Raw genomic sequence first — 20,891 nt, 5'->3', positions numbered from 1 at the left:
TTTCTAGGCCATTGGCAGAGAGCTGGATCAGAAGTGGAGCAGCTGGGACATGAACTGGCACCCTTATGGGATGCTGGCATCATATCTGGCAACTTTACCCTCTATGCCACAATGCTAGCCCCTCTTTTTATTTAATTTTTATTAATTTTTAAAAATAGATTTATTTGAAAGAGAGATGGAGATCTTCAATCTGCTGGTTCCCCGTCCAGATGGCTGCAACAGCCAGGGCTGGGCCAAGCTGGAGCCAGGAACTTCTTCCAGGTCTCCCACATGGGTACATGGGCCCAAGCAGTTGGACCATCTTCCCTTACTTTCACAGGCACGTGCGCAGGGGGAGTTGGATTCAAAGTGGAGCAGCTAGGACTCAAACTGATGCCCATACAGGATGCCAGCTTCATAGGCAGCAGTTTTACCCACTATGCCATAATGCCAGCCCTTCTGTTTTAATGTTTAATGACCATAAAAATGCCCTTAAAACCACACTATTCAGTGATATGAAAGATTTAAAAAGTGAATTAGAAAAAAAAGTAAATTAGATGTTTAAAGCCATATTATTTAAGTAAAAATCTTCTTATCCTCTAAATCTTTGTCTCTTCTCTATCAAGTGTTGATTGTGTTATTTAAATAGAATTGCAAATGTGGGGAAATAACTCTGAAGTTGTAATGAATGTAAAAAGATGAACTCATGGATGATATACAATGGGTTGTTAAGGGAAATTGTGGCAGGAGTAACACTCTTCTGTGAGAATGTTTTGAGGATAATTGTGTCTTCCTGGGCATTTCTGCTGGCTTTCCTGCTAGAGAGACCTCATGGAGTTTAAGAGGACTTGTGACAAAAGTGGCAGTTCGATAGTCTCATGTTTTACAAGATAACCTCTCTGTTCATCTCTGTAAAGTAGGTTGAGCATCTCATAGAATTCAAATTTCACCTTTACCTTTTTTTTTTTTTTTTTTTTTAAGATACATTTATTTATTTGAAAGAGTTAGAGAGGAGAGGCAGGGAGGGGGGTTCTTCCACCCACTGGTTCACTCCACAATTGACCGCAATGGTTGGAGCTGCGCCGATCCGGAGCCAGGAGCTTCTTCTGGGTCTCCTACGTGGGTGCAGGGGCCCAAGGACTTGGGCCATATTCTTGTGCTTTTCCAGGCCATAGCAGAGAGCTGGATTGGAAGTGGAGCAGCTGGAACTTGAACTGGCATCTGTATGGGATGCCAGCACTGCAGGTGACGGTTTTACCCCACTACGCCAGGGCCAGGGCGCCTTTTCTTAAAAGACAACTATTTAGTGTTCTTGTTTAACATTTTTTTTCATCATGGCCTTTCAAAGAAAATCTGACGTGTAGTTTAGCCTTTAAAGATTTAAAGTCTACCAAATTGCTTCCTACCGATTATGCTCCATAATGTGAGGATCTCAGAAGTAGCAGCAGCTCCCGGGGGAGTAACAGGAGTTAGAGTGAGATGAGTCTAGTTTTTATTTGCAAGGTGGAGTGGGGAGGGGAAAAAGTGAGCACCTATCCATGAATTCACTCCACAAATACCCAGGTGCTGGGAACTCAACCCTGGTCTCCCATGTGGTTGGCAGAAACCCACGTACTTGAACCATCAGACGCTGCCTTGCAGGGTGCAAATTCACACAAAGCTAGAAGTGGAATCGGAGTAAGGACTTGAACCAGGCACTCCAGCATGGGAAGCCCTGTCTTCACTACTATGCCAGATACCCACCCCCTAACCTCAGCTTAATACTGGACCCTTACAGAAATCTTGGAACATGCTTGGAAGCAGCTTTGCCACAGAGTGCTCTGACCAAAAGAACTCCAGCCCAGGAGAGGAAAGTGCCCTGGTGGCAGAGCAAAGGCTGTGGAGGAGGTGTTTACAGTCTGGGGCTTGCCAGATGAGACCTGTTTGGCTTGGCTGGGAGGAGAGAGAAGGTCATTCTGGGCAGATGGTGACCAAAAAGAGCAGTGAAAGGGGTGCTGAGTCTGAGGGGAGTGAGTTGTGTTCCTGTGAGCAAGGAGTGGAGGCTGTGACTGAGCAAGCAGAAAACAACATGTCTGAAAAGCTATGGAAGGGGCCGGCGCTGTGGCGCAGGTGATAACGCCCTGAACTGAAGCGCCGGCATCCCATATGAGCACAGTTTCTAGTCCCACCTGCTCCTCTTCCGATCAAGCTCTCTGCTATGGCTTGGGAAAGCAGAGAAGATGGCCCAAGTCCTTGGGCCCCTGCACCCACGTGGGAGACCCAGAAGAAGCTCCTGGCTTCAGATCGGCGTAGCTCCAGCCATTGTGGCCATCTGGGGAGTGAACCAGCGGATGGAAGACCCCTCTCTTTCTCTGCCTCTCCTCTCTGTGTAACTCTGACTTCCAAATAAATCTTTTAAAAAAGTTATGGAAGGCTTTGGAAGGAGAGCTTGCTTTCTTTCCTTCCTCCCTTTTTTAATTAAAAATTATTTACTTATTTGGAAGGCAGAGTTACTGAGAGGCAAAGGGAGATCTTCCATCCAATGATTCACTCCCCAAATGGTCAGAGTAGCTGGAGCTGGGCCTATCCAAAGCCAGAAGCCAGGAGCTTCTTCCAGGTCTCCCACACAGGTGGAAGGGCCCGACTACTGGGCCTTCTTCCACTGCTTTCCCAGGCCATAGCAGAGAAGCTGGATTGGACGTGGGGTAGCCTGGTCTTGGACCTGTGTCCACATGGGATGCTGGCACTGCAGGTGGCAGAGTTACCCACTATGTCACAGTGCCGGCCCCAAGGAGAGCTTTCAACAGTTGTTCTTGGCTGCCATTGCTCAGGGGTTTCTTGGATTTGAAAGATAAGCTCATTGTTCATCTCTGTCTCATCCTTGTGACTGGTGCTTTTCCCACCTTCTGGAGGATGGATTTCCTGTATATTTGGAGCCATGGGTCCAAGAGGGCCACATGATACCATCTGAAGGTCCCCCATCTTGTGCACACACTATTACTGTTGTAAAAACACTGGACTCAGGGCTGGCACTGTGGCTCACTAGGTTAATCCTCTGCCTGCAGGACCAGCATCCCATATGGGCACCGGTTCTAGTCCCAGTTGCTCCTCTTCCAGTCCAGCTCTCTGCTGTGGCCTGGGAAAGCAGTGGAGGGTGGCCCAGGTCCTTGGGCCCTGCACCGGCATGGGAGACCAGGAGGAAGCACCTGGCTCCTGGCTTCGGATCAGCGCAGCTCCATCCGTTGAGACCATTTGGGGAGTGAACCAACAGAAGGAAGACCTTTCTCTCTGTCTCTATCACTGTCTGTAATTCCGACAAAAAAAAAAAAAAAAAAAAAAAAACCATACTGGACTCGGCTTTCTGAGAAGTGGAGCGTTTATCTTTACCCCATGGTACTGTAGGAGAGGAGGGCAGGTCATGTACAGAGGTTTGGGAACTTAGGGAGTTAGGGTAATCAGGGTAGAAATGGGGGAAAACCAAATGACAGAGCATGATGGGTACAGAGGGCAGGGGTGGGGAAAGTCCTCTGAGCATTCGCCTTGGCAAATTGCATCTGTACATGCGTCCTATGTTCAAAGATGGCTGCTGGGCTGTCATTGGAGGTATGTCATTTAGAATTACAGGGACTCGAAGGTCAGCCTGAGTCAATCTGCACAGGCTTCAGTTACAAGGATGATCAGAGCCCATTCTGTCCAGTCTTGTTAGGGACCCTAGAAAGACAACTTAGCAGATCTTGCTTTTTTTTGCAAAAGCTACTAGTATGAGATTACAAATTGCTATGCAACAGGTAGGCACTGAACAATTACAGACAGCGTATTAGGCACGGAGGCTTGCTGTTAAGCCAGAGAAGGGGGATGCTTTTGTTATGCATTGTTTTATGTCATTGAACAAGGGAAGAAGTCGGTGAGCAAGAAGATGCATGAAGGAGAACTGAAGAGGGTGGAGAGAAAAGACAGATGAGGAAGAGGAGGAGGGATAGAGAAGGAAGAAGGAGAGGAAGAAGGGTAGAAGTAAAAAAAGGGGGGGAGGAGAGAAGGAGAAGAAAAGAACAACAGGAAGTGTTAACTGAAAAGTCATAGTCTGGTTGAAAAATCAAAGTTGCTGGGGCTCACTAGGCTAATCCTTCGCCTGTGGCGCTGGCACCCCAGGTCCTAGTCCCGGTCGGGGTGCCGGATTCTGTCCTGGTTGTTCCTCTTCCAGGCAAGCTCCCTGCTGTGGCCCAGGAGTGCAGTGGAGGATGGCCCAAGTCCTTGGGCCCTGCACCCGCATGGGAGACAGGGGAAGCACCTGGCTCCTGGCTTCGGATCAGCACGGTGCACCGGCCACAGTAGCCATTGGGGGGTGAACCAACGGAAAAGGAAGACCTTTCTCTGTCTCTCACTGTCCACTCTGCCTGTCAAAAAAAAAAAAAGATTTTTCTGCTGGTCACACTAAGCATTTAAACCCAGAAACAATCAGGTTCCCCAAGATGGCTGGTCCACAAACCTGAATTTGGTTACAAGGTAAAGATTTTTCTTAGAGTATGTACATGCATTGACTCAGTCACACAATACATGTTTATGTGGGATTATCAGTTATATTGAAAACTAAAGAGTACCTTTTTGGAAATTGAAAAATACCTGGTAACAACCAACAGACTTGATTATGATGAGGGAGATACATGACATTCCCACACTCAGTCCCACATTGCATATGATCTGTGTGCCGGGGAAGGCAAGCCATGGGGTGGTGACTCCCTCTTCCTAGGATGGCCCTAGATGGAAAGCTCCTTCTTAAAGTACAGTAGATGCTTCCTTGCCCATGACTGAGGCTGTTGCCTTGCAAGAAATGGCCTGTTACCCAGGGAGCCAGCTGCAGGCCTCTTGACAGCACTGACAGCACCCTGGCTCACTTAGGCTTTTGCAGGATTTGAGTTCATAGGGAGGGAGAATAGCAAGAGGAGAGAAAAGAGGAAAGAAAGGGAGAGCAAAACAGAGGAGAAGGAAGGGCTGCAATCAAAGCCGTCTCTAGAAGAGCCTTTCCCACAAGTTGCTTCCCGGCTAATCTGCTAATTGCATTACTGAGAAGTCATATATAGCAGGGTTTTTTGAAATCAGCAGGGATTTAAAGTGGTGGCTCTGAGCCTAGCTCTCAGCTAGATACAGTGGGATGACCCACTAGTGGCCAGCATGCTGAAAACAGGCCTCCAGCAATGGGCTGGGGAAGAAGGATGATGTCCAAGAGATGAAGGACAGGAGCCAGGCTCACAGGGGCAGGGAAACAGCAGAGTAGATGCTGCAAGGATCCATGGGATTGCAGCTTCCCGATGAACAGTACCACCGAGGACTGCTGCAGGCAGAACCACAGACACACAAACTCCTCTCCCGCTGTCTCCGTTGAGTAGTGGGAGACAGAATGGTGCCCTAAGTATCTAGCATTCTTGGAAGCAAAGCAGAAGATCTGGGGCAGGCGCTTGGCACAGAGGTTAAGGCATTTAATGGAGTGCCTAGGTGCAGGGCCTGACTCCTCTCCCAATTCCAGCTTCCCACTAATGCAGATATTAGGAGGCAGAAAATGATTCAAGTGCTTGGGTCCCTGCTATCCATGTGGGAAATCCATTGAGTTTGCCTGGCCCAGTCCTGGTTGCTGTGAATGAATCAGCAGATAGGAGTTCTCTCTCTACCTGTTCATTCATGTCTCTGCCTTTCAAACAATAAATGTTCTTAAAAGTAGAGCTTGAAATGCCAATCTTTTGAAACTGTAACAATAGCAACAAGCCAGTGATGAAGAATGCTGGTCACAGGCTAGGGGCGTGTGTGTGTGTATATGTGTGTTTAGGTACAGAGTTAGAAACAGAGAAAGGTCTTCCTTCTGTTGGTTCACTTCCCAAATGGCCGCTATGGCCGGAGCTACCCCGATCCTAAGCCAGGCGCCAGGTGCTTCTTCCTGGTCTCCCATGCAGGTGCAGGGGTCCAAGCACTTGGGCCAACCTCCACTGCCTTCCCGGGCCACAGAGAGCTGGACTGGAAGAGGAGCAACTGGGACTAGAATTGGGCGCCCATATGGGATGCTGGCGCAGCAGGTGGAGGATTAACCAAGTGAGCCACGGTGCAGGCCCCGCAATATCATCTTAATATACAAGTATGTATCAAAAAAGCCCCAACCTCTGCAGGAATTTAGAAATTGGACCAGTGGATGGGAATATTCTCTGTATTGAAATACTGATTATTTTTTTTTTTTTTGGCAGAGAGATACAGAGTCAGAGATCTCCCATCTGCTGGTTTACTCCCTTAACGTCCACAACAGCCAGGGCTGCCCCAGGCCAAAGCCAGGATCCTGGAACTCAGTTCTGGTCTCCCATGTGGGTGTCAAAGTCCCATGTAACTCGGTCATTGCCTGTTGCCTCCCGTAGTGAGCATTAGCAGGAAGCCTGAATTGGGAGTGGAGCTGGATTCAAACCCAGGTACTCCTAAAAAGGACATTACGAGAGGCGTTTTAAATACCAGGCCAAGTGTGTGCCTCTTTTGACTCTTAAAATTAGTCATAAAGCTTGTACACATTAGCAGAAATATGGCTTTAAAAAAACAACCAGGGGCCAGCGCTGTGGCTCACTTGGTTAATCCTCCACCTGCAGCGCCAGCATCCCATATGGGTGCCGGGTTCTAGTCCCGGTTGCTCCTCTTCCAGTCCAGCTCTGTTGTGGCCTGGGAGGGCAGTGGAGGATGGCCCAGGTGCTTGGGCCCCTGCACCTGCGTGGGAGACCAGGAGGAGGCTCCTGGCTCCTGTGCTACGGCACAGTGCTGGCCATAGCGGCCATTTGGGGAGTGAACCAACAGAAGGAAGACCTTTCTCTCTGTCTATAATTCTGTCAAATAAATTAAAAAAAAAAAAAAAAAAAAACCAGGAAAGGAAGATGTTTTCCTCTACATCAATCCTGTTCAGACATTGTTAATGACACATAACCCATTCCTCAAAAGAACAAGGGAGGGTTGCATGTGCTAACAGCATAAATTCATATTTTATGCAAAATTCATATTTTAATAAAATTTGATTTTTAAGGTATTTAAAACTGCACTCACTGGAAGTAGCAGCTACCAGACATGCACATGCCCCACTGCTGGTAGTACTTCCTGGTGGTGCTGTTGTGTATCTGCTCTGTTACCCGTTTGTGTCTCCTGTAGGGTCCTTCCCATCCTGGCTGCCATTAGCATTTCCCCTTTCCCCTTTGAGTACCTTCTCGCCCTTCTTTACAGAGACTTTTCTAGGCACGGGTGCTGGCCTTGATGATTTATCATGACACTCAAGGCCATTGTGACTGCCCCTGCTCAGGGACTCCAGGCTGGGGCCACTTCTTGCAGTAGGCATTACATGTTTTCAGGGGCTTCTCTCACCATTTTGCCTTGTGTCAAACTGTTCCTTTCTGTCCTTTCCTCACCGGTTGCCTCCCCCAGAATCTTGGGCTGAAGAATGTTGACATTGTCCTGGAAATAATCCCCACCCATGGGTCACTGAGCTGTGTTGTGAGACCACAGACTGGCCTGTGTTACCAGATCTTTGTTATATCCCCCTTTCTGGCATCTCTTAGAACTGTGATCCCTGAGAACCAGACACCGCCTCTCCCATCTCCACCTACTGAAAAATTGCCAGGACTCCAAGACTCATCTCAGGTGCTGTCTTCTTGACAAAACTTTACTTTTTTCAATTATTTTAAAAATGTCATTTAAGTTATGAAAATTTCATATATCTCATACACAGACTTAGGAACATAGTGATACTTCCCATCCTACCCTCCTTCCTGCCCACACTCCAACCTTCCTTCCTCTTCCCTCTCCCATTCTCTTAATTTTTACAAAAACATACTTTCAGTTTACTTAATGATTGTAAAATTAAAACTAAGTAAAAGAGTTCAACAAATACTATGAAGAAAGACAACACTTTCTCGACAGGATAAGGGCTGTGAACAATCAAGTCTCAAAATGTCCTTTTCACTCCAATACATTACATCTTAGGTAATCCGTTAGTTTACTTCACATGAGGGAAGACAGATGGTGTCGTTTTGGGAATGGCTTATTTCACCAAGTATAATGATTTACAGTTGCATCCATTTTGTGTAAAAAATAGGATATAATTTTTTACAGCCAAATAGTACTTCTTAGTGTATTTATACATCATAATTTCTATATCCAGCCAACAGTTGATTGATAACTGCATTGATTCCATATCTTAGGTATTTTGAATTATGCTGCAATGAATATGGGGGGTACAGATAACTCTTCAATATTCTGATTTCTTTTGACTCGGGTAAATTCCCAGAAGTGGGATGGTTGGCTCATATGGTTGGTCTATATTCAGATTTCTGAGGTATCTCCATACTGTCTTCCACCGTGGCTGTACCACTTTACATTCCAACCAACAGTGGATTAGGGTACCTTTTCCCTCACATTCTCATCAGCCTTTATTATTTGTTGATTTCTGTATGAAAGCCATTCTAACTGGGGTGAATTGAAACCTCACTGTGGTTTTGATTTGCATTTCCCTGAAGGTTAGTGATTCTGAGCATGTTTTCATGTGTCTGTTGGCCATTTGAATTTCCTCTTGACAAATGCCTGTTCACATATTTTGCTCATTTCTTAACTGGATTGTTTTTGTTGAATTTTTTGAGCTCTGTATAGATTCTGATTATTAACTCTATCAGTTGTGTGGTTTGCAAGTATTTTCTCCCATTATGTTGGTCATCTTGTCACTTTGCCAAGTGTTTCTTTTGCAGTGCAGAAACTTCTTGGCTTGATAAAATATCACTTGTTTTTTGTTTTAATTCTGAGGCCTTTTTTTTTTTTTTTTTTGACAGGCAGAGTTAGACAGTGAGAGAGACAGAGACAAAGGTCTTCCTTCTGCTGGTTCACCCCCCAAATGACCGCTACGGCCGGCGCACTGCGCCAATCCGAAGCCAGGAGCCAGGTGCTTCCTCCTGGTCTCCCATGTGGGTGCAGGGCCCAAGAATTTGGGCCATCCTCCACTGCCTTCCCGGGCCACAGAAGAGAGCTGGACTGGAAGAGGAGCAACTGGGACAGAACCAGCGCCCCAACCGGGACTAGGACCCGTAGTGCTGGTGCCGCAGGCGGAGGATTAGCCTAGTGAGCCGCAGCGCTGGCCAAATTCTGAGGCCTTTCCTAAGAAGTCTTTGCCTATGCCAATGTCTCGCAGAGTTTGCCCAATGTTCTCTAGAAATTTGATGGTATCAGGTTGTAGATTAAGATCCTCTGATTTTGAGTTGATTGTATATGGTGTAAGATAGAGGTCTAGTTTCATATTTCTGGATGTGGATATTCAGTTTTCCAGGCACCATTTGTTTCAGAGACCGTCTTGGCTTCAGAGATTGATTTTAGTTCCTTTGTCAAAGATAAGTTGGTTATAGATGCATGGATTGGTTTCTATTCTGTTCCATTGGTCTGTACATCTGTACATCTGTTTTTGTACCAGTACCAGGCTGTTTTGATTATAACTGCCATGTAGTATGTCTTGAAATCTGGTAATCTGGTATTTTGATTCCTCCAGCTTTGATTTTGTTATATAAGATTGCTTTAGCTATTTGGGATCTCTTGAATTTCCATATGAATTTTAGCATTGTTTTTTCTAGATCCGAGAAGCATGTCATTGATATTTTGATTCAGATCGCATTGAATCTGTAAATTTCTTTCTGAAGTATGGACATTTTGATTATATTGATTATTCCAACCATGAGCATGGAATATTTTTTCTTTTTTGTCTTCTATTTCTTTCTTTAGTGTTTTGTAATTTTCATCATAGAGATCTTTCACATCCTTGGGTAAACGTATTCAAAAGTATTTAATTCTTTTTGTAGCTATTGTGAATGAGATTGATCTTAGAAATTCTTTCTCAGCCATGACATTTGTCTGTGTATACAAAGGCTATTGATTTTTCTGAGTTGATTTTATATCCTACTTTACCAAACTCTTCTATGAGTTCCAACAGTCTTCTCAGTGGAGTCTTTTGGATCTCCTATACATAGGATCATGCCATCAGCAAATAGGGACAGTTTGACTTCCTCGTTCCCAATTTGTATCCCTTTGATTTCATTTTCTTGCATAATGGCTCTGGCTAAAACTTCCAGGACTACATTAAATAGCAATGGTGAATCCTTGTCTTGTTCTGAATCTTAGGTGCAATGCTTCCAGCTTTTCCTCATTGACTAGGATACTGGCTATGGGTTTATCATAAATTGCCTTGATTGTGTTGAGGAATGTTCCTTTTATACACAGGTTGCTTAAGGTCTTCATCACGAAAGGATGTTGTATTTTATCAAATGCTTTCTTTGCATCTATTGAGTTGGGCAAATGGTTTTTGTTATTCAGTTTGTTAATATGTGTCATGTTTCTTGAATTGCAAATGTTGAACCAGCACTGCATGCCAGGGATAAATCCCATTTGATCCTGATGAATGATCTTTCTGATATTTTGTTGGATTCACTTAGATAATATTTTGTTGGGGATTTTTGCATCTATGTTCATCAGTATTATTGGTCTATAATTCTCTCTGTTGTATCTTTTTATGGCTTCGGAATTAAGATGGTGCTGGCTTCATAGAGTTTGGGAGGATAGCCTCCCTTTCAATTGTTTTGAATAGCTTGAGAAGAATTAGAATTAATTCTTTAAATGTCTGATAGAATTTAGCAGTGAGAGCCGGCGCCACAGTTCACTAGGCTAATCCTCCACCTGTGGTGCTGGCACTATGGTTGGGGCACTGGTTCTGTCCCAGTTGCTCCTCTTCCAGTCCAGCTCTCTGCTGTGGCCCGGAAGTGCAGTGGAGGATGGCCCAAGTGCTTGGGCTCTGCATCCACATGAGAGACCAGGAGGAAGCACCTGGTTCCTGGCTTCAGATCAGTGTAGTGTGCTGGCCGTAGCGGCCATTTGGGGGGGTAAACCAGTGGAAGGAAGACCTTTCTGTCTCTCTGTCTCACTGTCTCACTAACTCTGCCTGTCAAAAAATAATAAATAAAATTTTAGCAGTGAAGCCATCTGGTCCTGGGATTATCTTTAAGAGGGTCTTTATTATTGATTTAATTTCTGTCTTGTTTATGGGTCTGTTTAGGTTTTCTATGTCTTCATGACTCAATTTTGGTAGAAAGCATTTATCCAGGAATCTGTCCATTTCTTCTAGGTTCCCATTCAGCTCTTTATAGTAATTCCTGATTCTTTTATTTCTGTGGTATATGTTGTTGCATTTCTTTTTTCATCTCTAATTTATTGATATGGGTCTTCTCCCCCCCTTTTTTGTTACACTGGTGTATCAATTTTATTTTTTTAAAGATGTATTTATTTGAAAGAGTTACACAGAGAGAGGAGAGGCAGAGATAAAGAGAGGTCTTCCATCCAATGGTTCACTCCCCAGATGGCTGCAACGGCCAGAGCTGCTGCGCTGATCGGAAGCCAGGAGCATCTTCCAGGTCTCCCACGTGAGTGCAGGGGCCCAAGCACTTGGGCCATCTTCTGCTTTCCCATGCCATAGCAGAGAGCTGGATCAGCAGTGGAGCAGCCAGGACTTGAAATGGCGCCCATATGGGATGCTGGCGCTTCAGGCCAGGGCATTAACCCGCTGTACCACAGCGCTGGCCCCTCAACTTTATTTTTTCAAAACACCAGCTCTTCATTTAGTTGATCTTTTGAATTTTTTTGTTTCAATTCTGCTTATTCTCTAGTTTTTATCCTTTCCTCCTAATTTGGGATTTGGTTTGTTGTTTTTCTAGATCCTTGAATTGACAGCTCATTTATTTGATATCTTTCCAATTTCTTCATGTAAGCGCCAATTGCTCTAAACTTCGCTCTTAACACTGCTTTATCTGTTAATGTTAAGTTTTGATAAGTTGCATTGTCTTCATTCGATTCCAGAAATTTTTACTTTCTCTTTTGATATCTTTTATGACCCACTGTTCATTCAGGAGCATGTTGTTCAGTCACGGTGTGTTGGCATATAATCTAGAGATTGAGTTGTTGATTTCCAGCTGCATTTCATGGTGGTCAGAGAAGATGCATAGTATAATTTTTATTTTTATTAATTTGATGAGACTTGCTTTATGGCCTAGCATGTAGTCTATCCTAGAGAAAGTTCCATGCACTGATGAGAAGGATGTGTATTGTGCAACTCTGGGGTGAAAAGTTCTGTAGATGGCAGTTAGGTCCATTTGGTCCATAGTATCAATTTGCTCTGTTTTGTTTTGTTTTTTTTTTTTTTTCTTTTTAGATTTACTTATTTACTTGAATGTCAGAGTTACACAGGAAGAGAAGGAGAGGCAGAGAGAGAGAGAGATAGGAGAGAGAGGTCTTGCATTTGCTGGTTTCCTCCCTAACTGGCTGCAATGGCCGGAGCTGTGCCAATCTGAAGCCAGGAGCCAGGAGCCCCCTCAGGGTCCCCCACGCAGGTGCAGGGTCCCAAGGACTTGGACCATCCTCCATTACTGTTGTATTAGGGTCTATTTCTTCCTTTATCCATTAACATTTCTTTTAAACAGCCAAGCACCCTGTAATTGGGTGCATTTATGTTAATTATAGTCACATCTTTCTGTTAAATTTATCCCTTAATCATTACCTAGTGCCCTTCTTCATCTCTTAACAGTTTTTATGTTAAAATCTATTTTGTCTGGTATTAGGATGGAAACACCTGCCCTTTTCTGCTTTACTTCAGCATGAAATACCTTTTACCATCCTTTCACTTCCAGTCTGCATGTATCTTTGTTGGTGAGATAGGTTTCGTTTAGGCAGCAAATAGGTGGGTCTTGTTTATTAATCCATTCAGTCAGTCTATCTTTTTACTGGAAAGTTCAGGCTATTTACATGCAAGATTTATAAGTAATGACTTGGCCTGCCATTTTCCATAACTATTCCTATTATTTACTCTAGATTTCTTTTGTACTTTTACTGGGGGATTTCCTGCCTTCACATCTTTCATAGTGATGGCTGTCTTTCTGTGTATCAGGGTGTAGCATTTCCTTAAGCATAATTTTTAAGGCTGGATGAGTGGTGACAAATTCTTTGAATTTCTGTTCGTTATGGAAGGTCTTTATTTAGCCTTCATTCACAAATGAAAACCAAGCAAGTTATGGTATTCTGAGTTGACAAGTTTTTTTTCTCTTAAGACTTGGACTATGTCTTAACATTCTCTTCTTGCCTGTAGGATTTATGATAAGTCAGCTGTGAATCTAATTGGAGATTCTCTGAAAGTAATCTGACATTTCTTTCATGCACATTTTAGAATCTTTTATGTTTTACTGTGGAGAGTTTGATTAAATGTGTAATGGTTAAGATCTTTTCTGCTCATGTTTCTGAAGAGTTCTATGTGCTTCCTGTACTTAGATGTCCCTTTATTTCTCTGAATTGACTAATTTTTTGGTAATTATTTCAGTAAGTAGGTTTTCTAGTCCATTCTCTTTCCAGACCTTCAGGAACTCCCAAGACCAGTATTTTGGGTCATTTGCTAGTATCTCATAAATCTCCAACACTGTTTTAAGTTTTGTGATTTCTTTTTTTTTTTTTTTTTTTTTCTGGAGGGCAGGTCTGATTTGAAAGATTTCCAAAGATTGGTCTATTAACTCGAATATTCTCTGTTCTGCCTCATCCATTCTGTTGTTAGGCTTTCCATCGCACTTTTTATTTGATCTGTTGAGATCTTCATTTCTAATATTTCATTTTGATATCTCTTTAAAATCAGTTTCTTTGGAAAAATTTTCATGTCATGTATGATTTTCTTTAGTTTGTGGATTTGCTTTGATATGCTTTTGAGTAGTCCTATGATTGATTTTTGGACTTCTGTTTTTCAGCATATCCTCAATCTCTTATCTTCACATTCTGATACTGAAATGTTGTGTTCCTTTTGAGGGGGTTGTCATGGTGTCTTCCTTATTGTTCCTTGTATTTCTGCATTTATTTTTAGCATTTGTGAAGTTACTTGTTGGTCTTTTCCTCTGATAGCTTTTATCTTTCTTCTTGTTTTTGTTTTTCCCAAATAAACCTTTTATTTAATAAATACAAATGTCTCACACTAGGTAAGTACAAACTTGAGGAATATAGTAATTCTTCCCACCCTCCCACCCCCACTCCCACCATTCTCCTTGCTCCCTCTCACATTCCCAGTCCCATTTTCTAAGATCCATTTTTCAATTTACTTTATACACAGAAGACCAAAAAAAATAAACAAACTGTTCCTCAACAGTTGACATAGGGCTGTTCAAAGTCACTGCATCTCAGAGTTAATTTCACTTTTTTTAAACTTTTATTTAATAAATATAAATTTCCAAAGTACAGCTTTTGGATTATAGCGGCTTTTCCCCTCTCCGTAACTTCCCTTCCACCCACAACCCTCCTATCTCCTGTCCCTCTCCTGTTCCATTCACATCAAGATTCATTTTCAATTATCTTTATATACAGAAGATCAATTTAGCATATATTAAGTAAAGATTTCAACAACTTCACTCGTATAGAAACACAAAGTGTAAAGTACTGTTTGATTACTAGTTACACCATTGATTCACATAGTAAAACACATTAAGGACAGAAATCCTACATGGGGAGGAAGTGCACAGTGACTCCTGCTGTTGATTTAACAATTGACACTCTTGTTTATGGCGTCAGTAATCACCCTAGGCTCTTACGAGTTGCCAAGGCTATGGAAGCCTTTTTGAGTTTGCCAACTCCGATCGTATTTAGACAAGGTTGTAGTCAAAGTAGAAGTTCTCTCCTCCCTTCAGAGAAAGGTACCTCCTTTTTTGATGTCCTGTTCTTTCCACTGGGATCTCACTCGCAGAGATCTTTCATTTAGGGGTTTGTTTTTGTTTTTGTTTTTGTTTTGTTTTGCCACAGTGTCTTGCTTTCCATGCCTGAAATACACTCAAGGGCTTTTTAGCCAGATCCGAATGCCTTAAGGGCTGATTCTAAGGCCAGAGTGCTGTTTAGGACACCTGCCGTTCTATGAGTCTGCTGTGTATCCCGCTTCCCATGTTGGATCGTTCTCCTTTTTTTTAATTCTATCAGTTAGTGTTTTCAGCCACTAGTCTTGTTTATGTGATCCCTTTGACTCTTAATCCTATCATTATGATCAATTGTGAACAGAAATTGATCACTTGGGCTAGTGAGATGGCATTGGTACATGCCACCTTGATGGGATTGAATTGGAATCCCCTGGTATGTTTCTAACTCTACCATTTGGGGCAAGTCCAATTGAGCATGTCCCAAATTGTACATCTCTTCCCTCTCTTATTCCCACTCTTATATTTAACAGGGATCACTTTTCAGTTAAGTTTCAACACTTAAGAATAACTGTGTATTAATTACAGAAATCAACCAATAGTATTAACTAGAACAAAAAATACTAAAAGGGATAAAGTATTAATTTGTTCAACAGTCAGGGTGAGGGCTGATCAAGTCACCGTTTCTCATAGTGTCCATTTCACTTTAACAGGTTTCCTTTTTGGTGCTCGGTTAGTTGTCACTGATCAGGGAGAACATATGATATTTGTCCCTCTGGGACTGGATTATTTCACTCAGCATGATGTGTTCCAGATTCCTCCATTTTGTTGCAAATGACCAATTTCATTATTTACTGCTGTATAGTATTCTATAGAGTACATATCCCATAATTTCTTTATCCAGTCTACTGTTGATGGGCATTTGGGTTGGTTCCAGGTCTTAGCTATTGTGAATTGAGCTGCAATAAACATTAAGGTGCAGACAGCTTTTTTGTTTGCCAATTTAATTTCCTTTGGGTAAATTCCAAGGAGTGGCATGGCTGGGTTGTATGGTAGGGTTATATTCAGGTTTCTGAGGAATCTCCAGACTGACTTCCATAGTGGCTTAACCACTTTGCATTCCCACCAACAGTGGGTTAGTGTCCCTTTTTCCCCACATCCTTGCCAGCATCTGTTGTTGGTAGATTTCTGAATGTGAGCCATTCTAACCAGGGTGAGGTGAAACCTCATTGTGGTTTTGATTTGCATTTCCCTGATTGCTAGGGATCCTGAACATTGTTTCATGTGCCTGTTGGCCATTTGGATTTCCTCTTTTGAAAAATGTCTATTGAGGTCCTTGGCCCAGCTGTTAAGTGGGTTGTTTGTTTTGCTGTTGTGGAGTTTCTTGAGCTCTTTGTAGATCCTGGTTATTAATCCTTTATCTGTAGCATAGTTTGCAAATATTTTTTCCCATTCTGTTGGTTGCCTCGTCACTTTCCTGTTTCTTTTGCAGTACAGAAACTTCTCAATTTGATGTACTCCCAATAGTTAATTTTGGCTTTGACTGCCTGTGCTTCTGGGGTCTTTTCCAAGAAGTCTTTGCCAGTGCCAATATCTTGAAGGGTTTCTCCAATGTTCTCTAATAATTTGATGGTGTAGGGTCATAGATTTAGGTCTTTAATCCATGTTGAGTGTATTTTTGTGTAAGGTGTAAGGTAGGGGTCTTGCTTCATGATTCTGCACGTGGAAATCCAGTTTTTCCAGCACCATTTATCGAATAGACTGTCCTTGCTCCAGGGATTGGTTTTAGATCCTTGATCAAATATAAGTTGGCTGTAGATGTTTGGGTTGATTTCTGGTGTTTCAATTCTGTTCCACTGGTCTATACATCTGTTTCTGTACCAGTACCATGCTGTTTTGATTACAACTGCCCTGTAGTATGTCCTGAAATCTCGTATTGTGATGCCTCTGGCTTTGTTTTTGTTGTACAAGATTGCTTTAGCTATTCGAGGTCTCCTGTGCCTCTATATGAATTTCAGCATCATTTTTTCCAGATCCGAGAAGAATGTCTTTGGTATTTTGATTGGTATCACATTGAATCTGTAAATTGCTTTTGGGAGAATGGACATTTTGATGATATTGATTCTTCCAATCCATGAGCATGGAAGATTTTTCCATTTTTTGGTATCCGCTTCTATTACTTTAAGATTTTGTAATTCTCATCGTAGAGATCTTTAAGGTCCTTGGTTAAGCTTATTCCAAGGTATTTGATTGTTTTTGTAGCTATTGTGAAAGGGATTGATCTTGGAAGTTCTTCCTCAGCCATGGCATTGCCTGTGTATATAAAGGCTGTTGATTTTTGTGCATTGATTTTATATGCTGCTACTTTACCAAAGTCTTCTATGAGTTCCAGTAGTCTCCTAGTGGGGTCTTTTGGATTTCCTATATGTAGAATCTTGTCATCTGCAAATAGGGATAGTTTGATTTCCTCCTTCCCAATTTGAATCACTTTAATTTCTTTTTCTTGCCTAATGGCTCTGACTAAAACTTGCAGGACCATATTTAATAGCAATGGTGAGAGTGGGCATCCTTGTCTGGTTCCGGATCTCAGTGGGAATGCTTCCAACTTTTCCTCATTCCATGTGATGCTGGCTGTGGTTTGGTCATAAATTGCCTTGATTGTGTTGAGGAATGTTCCTTCTATACCAAATTTGCTTAGAGCTTTCATCATGAAAGGGTACTGTATTTTATCAGATGCTTTCTCAGAATCTATTGAGATAATCATATGGTTTTTGTTCAGCAGTTTGTTAATGTGATGTATCACATTGATTTGAGTTCTTTAAATGTCTGATAGAATTTAGCAGAGAAGCCATCTGGTTCTGGGCTTTTCTTTGTTATGAAGGTCTTTATTAGTGATTTAATTTCCATCTTGGTTATGAGTTTATTTAGGTTTTTTTATGTCTTCATGACTCAATTTTGGTAGATCGCATGTATCCAGGAATCCATCCATTTCTTCTAGGTTCCCAATTTGCTGGTCTTTTGTATTGTTTTATTTGGATTCAATTTTGTTGATTTCTTTAATTTTTTTTTTTTTGACAGGCAGAGTTAGACAGTGGGAGAGAGACAGAAAAAGGTCTTTTTGTCGTTGGTTCACCCTCCAAGTGGCCACTACGGCCTGCGTTGCGACCGGCGTGCTGCACCGATACAAAACCAGGAGCCAGGTGCTTCTCCTGGTCTCCCATGCGGGTGCAGGGCCCAAGCACTTGGGCCATCCTCCACTGCCTTCCCAGGCTACAGCAGAGAGCTGGACTTGAAGAGGAGCAATCAGGACAGAATCTGGTGCCCCAACTGGGACTAGAACCTGGGGTACTGGTGCCTCAGGCAGAGGATTAGCCTAGTGAGCCACAGCACTGGCCTCTTCTCTAATTTTAATCATTTCTTTTTTCCTACTAGTTTTTGGTTTGCTGTTTTTCCAGATCCTTGATGTATTGATAGTTCACTTATTTGGTGCCTTTCCAATTTCTTGATGTAGGCACCAATTGCTATATCCTTCCCTTTTAACAATGCTTTTGCTGTATCCTATCAGTTTTGATATGTTCTATTGTCATCTTCATTTGTTCCCAGAAATTTTTTGATTTCTCTTTTTATTTGTTCTATGACCCATTGTTCATTCAGGAGCATGTTGTTCAGTCTCCATTTGTTTGCATATGTTCTAGAGATCGCTGAGTTGCTGATTTACAGCTTTATTCCATTGCAGTCAGGGAAGGTGCATGATACAATTTTGATTTTTTAATTTGCTAAGACTTGTTTTATGGCAAAGTATGTGGTCAGTCCTAGAGAAAGTTCCATGTACTGCTGAGAAAAATGTGCATTTTGCAACTGTAGGATGAAAAGTTCTGTAGATATCTGTTAGGTCCATTTGTACTATAGTGTTGATTAAATCTGTTTCCTTGCTGATCTGTCTGGTTGATCTGTCCATTGCTGAAAGTGGGGTATTGAAGTCCCCCATTACAATTGTATTGGAGTCTAAGTCTCCATTTAAGTCCCTTAACATTCCTTTTAAATAGCTGGATGCCCTGTAATTAGGTGCAAATACGTTTATAATAGTCGTATCTTCCTGTTGAATTGATCCCTTAATCATTTTATATTGCCCCCATTGTCTCTTCTAACAGTTTTTATGCTAATGTCTATTTTGTCTGATATTATGATGGCTATACCAGCTTGTTTTTTTGTTTCTGTTAGCGTGGAATAACTTTTTCCAATTTTTCACTTTCAGTTTGTGTACTTCTTTGTTGGAGAGATGTGTTTCTTGTAGTTCAGCAAATATAGATGGGTATTGTTTTTAATTCATTCAGCCAGTCTCTTTTAACTGGAGAGTTGAGGCCATTTACATTCAAGTCATTATTAAGTAACAGTTTTGCCCTGCCATTTTCCCATAAGTCTTCCTATTTTTTAGTTTGGATTTCCTTTGTACTTTTACTGAGAGAGTTTCTGCCTTCACCTTCTTTCACAGGGATGACTGTTTCTGTGTGTAGCACATCCTTAAGCATCTTTTGCAAGACTGGACAGCTGGTAACAAATTCTTTCAATTTCTGTTTGTTATGGAAAGTCTTTATTTGACCTCATTCATAAATGAGAGCTTTGCAGGGTACAGTATTCTGGGTTGACAGTTTTTTCCCTTAAGACTTGGGCTTTATCTCACCATTCTCCCCTAGCCTGTAGGGTTTCTGATGAGAAGTCCACTGTGAGTCTAATTTGGAGATCCTTTGAAAGTAATCTGGTGTTTCTCTCAAGCACGTTTTCGAATCTTTATGTTTTACTGTGGAGAGTTTGACTACAATGTGTCACGGTGAAGATCTTTTCTGGTCATGTCTATTGGGAATTCTATTTGCTGTTGTACTTAGATGTCCCTTTCTTTCTCTAAATTAAGGAAGTTTATTACACTAAAAAGGCCTTCTAATCCTTTCTCTTTGTCCGTGACTTCAGGAACTCCAATGACCTGTATGTCGGGTTGTTTGATAGTGTCCTATAGGTTTCTAACAGTGTTTTTTAGTTTTCTAATTTCTTCTTGTTTTTCTTCTGACTGTATAGTTTCTTGTGATTTGTCTTCTAAGTTGGATATTTTTTCTTCTACTTCAGTGATTCTGTTTTTAAGGCTTCCCACCGCATTTTTTAATTCTTTTTAATTCTTCATTTCCATGATTTCATTTGATTTCTTTAAGATCTCAATTTTGTGTGAGGAATTTTCTTTAACATCATGTTATGGATTTCATTAGTTCTTTCATTTGCTTCTTTTTACTTCTAAGTAATCCTATGATCAATCTTGAATTCTGTTTCTGGCATTTCTTCAATCTTTTCATCTTCACAATCTAGTATTGAAATGTTGTGTTTTTTGAGGGACATCATGTTGTCTTCCTTATTCTTGTTTCTTGAGTTGATGTATTATCTGGCATTTGTGGACACACTCATTGGTTTCTGTTTTGTCACTGTGTCAGCATTCATCTTTGGACAATACCTCTTTCAATTAGTGGAGTGTCTACTTTGTCAGTGACTACCTGGAGGAGTGGGTGGGTGTGGTCAGGCAGCTCTGTCCAGTGCTCTAGGGTGAAGGGAGTATCCAAGGTGATACCCAGGTTGGGTATGGGAAGTCTCCTCTTTTTATTTTTCTTTTTAATCAGAGGAAGGTTTGTTCTGCTCTGTTGGAATAGTCTCAGCTCACCACTCCTCAAAGGAGACCAGTTCCTGGGCGCTATCCCCAGTGGGTATAATACTTGTATTGCCACAAGAACCACACAAAGGATCTGTGCAGTACTCAGTTGAAGGTCAGATTCTGCAGCAGTAACCCTCACCAGGGAATCGGGGATCCCTGAGTATATGGAGCCTCCCACAGTGACTACCCAAAATCCCAGCCACACACTGAGCCTTCCCACACAGTCTCAGTGTTTGCACAGTCCCAGCACACAAGACTCCCACAGTCATGAGCACCCAGCCACCCATCAGTTCTCCCCACCAGACTTGGGTGCCTCCACTATTCTGGTTGCTGGGTGTGGACACGAGTTGGCACAGCTTGTCCAAAATGGTGCACACTCTCTATCAGCTTGTTATAGGATGCCATTGCAGGGTGATTGGGGAGAGAGAAATGTGCCACTCCCTTTTTTCCTCCTCTAGTTTGGCAGGTACGCTATCCTCCACAGGGCTCTAAGCTGATTCCCTCCAGGT

The 20,891-nt window shown here is 42.3% G+C and overlaps 1 protein-coding gene across 2 annotated transcripts in view; it reads left to right on the top strand.

The window, feature by feature from the left end:
* PLBD1 (phospholipase B domain containing 1) overlaps positions 1 to 20,891 on the top strand; it is a 78,517-nt gene that overhangs the window by 25,133 nt on the left and 32,493 nt on the right. The gene's annotated exons all lie outside the window — the stretch shown is intronic.

This window comes from Oryctolagus cuniculus, chromosome 9 (assembly GCF_964237555.1).
Source record: "Oryctolagus cuniculus chromosome 9, mOryCun1.1, whole genome shotgun sequence".
In the NCBI taxonomy this organism is placed as follows: domain Eukaryota; kingdom Metazoa; phylum Chordata; class Mammalia; order Lagomorpha; family Leporidae; genus Oryctolagus; species Oryctolagus cuniculus.
This window is presented reverse-complemented; position numbering and strand designations above follow the sequence as displayed.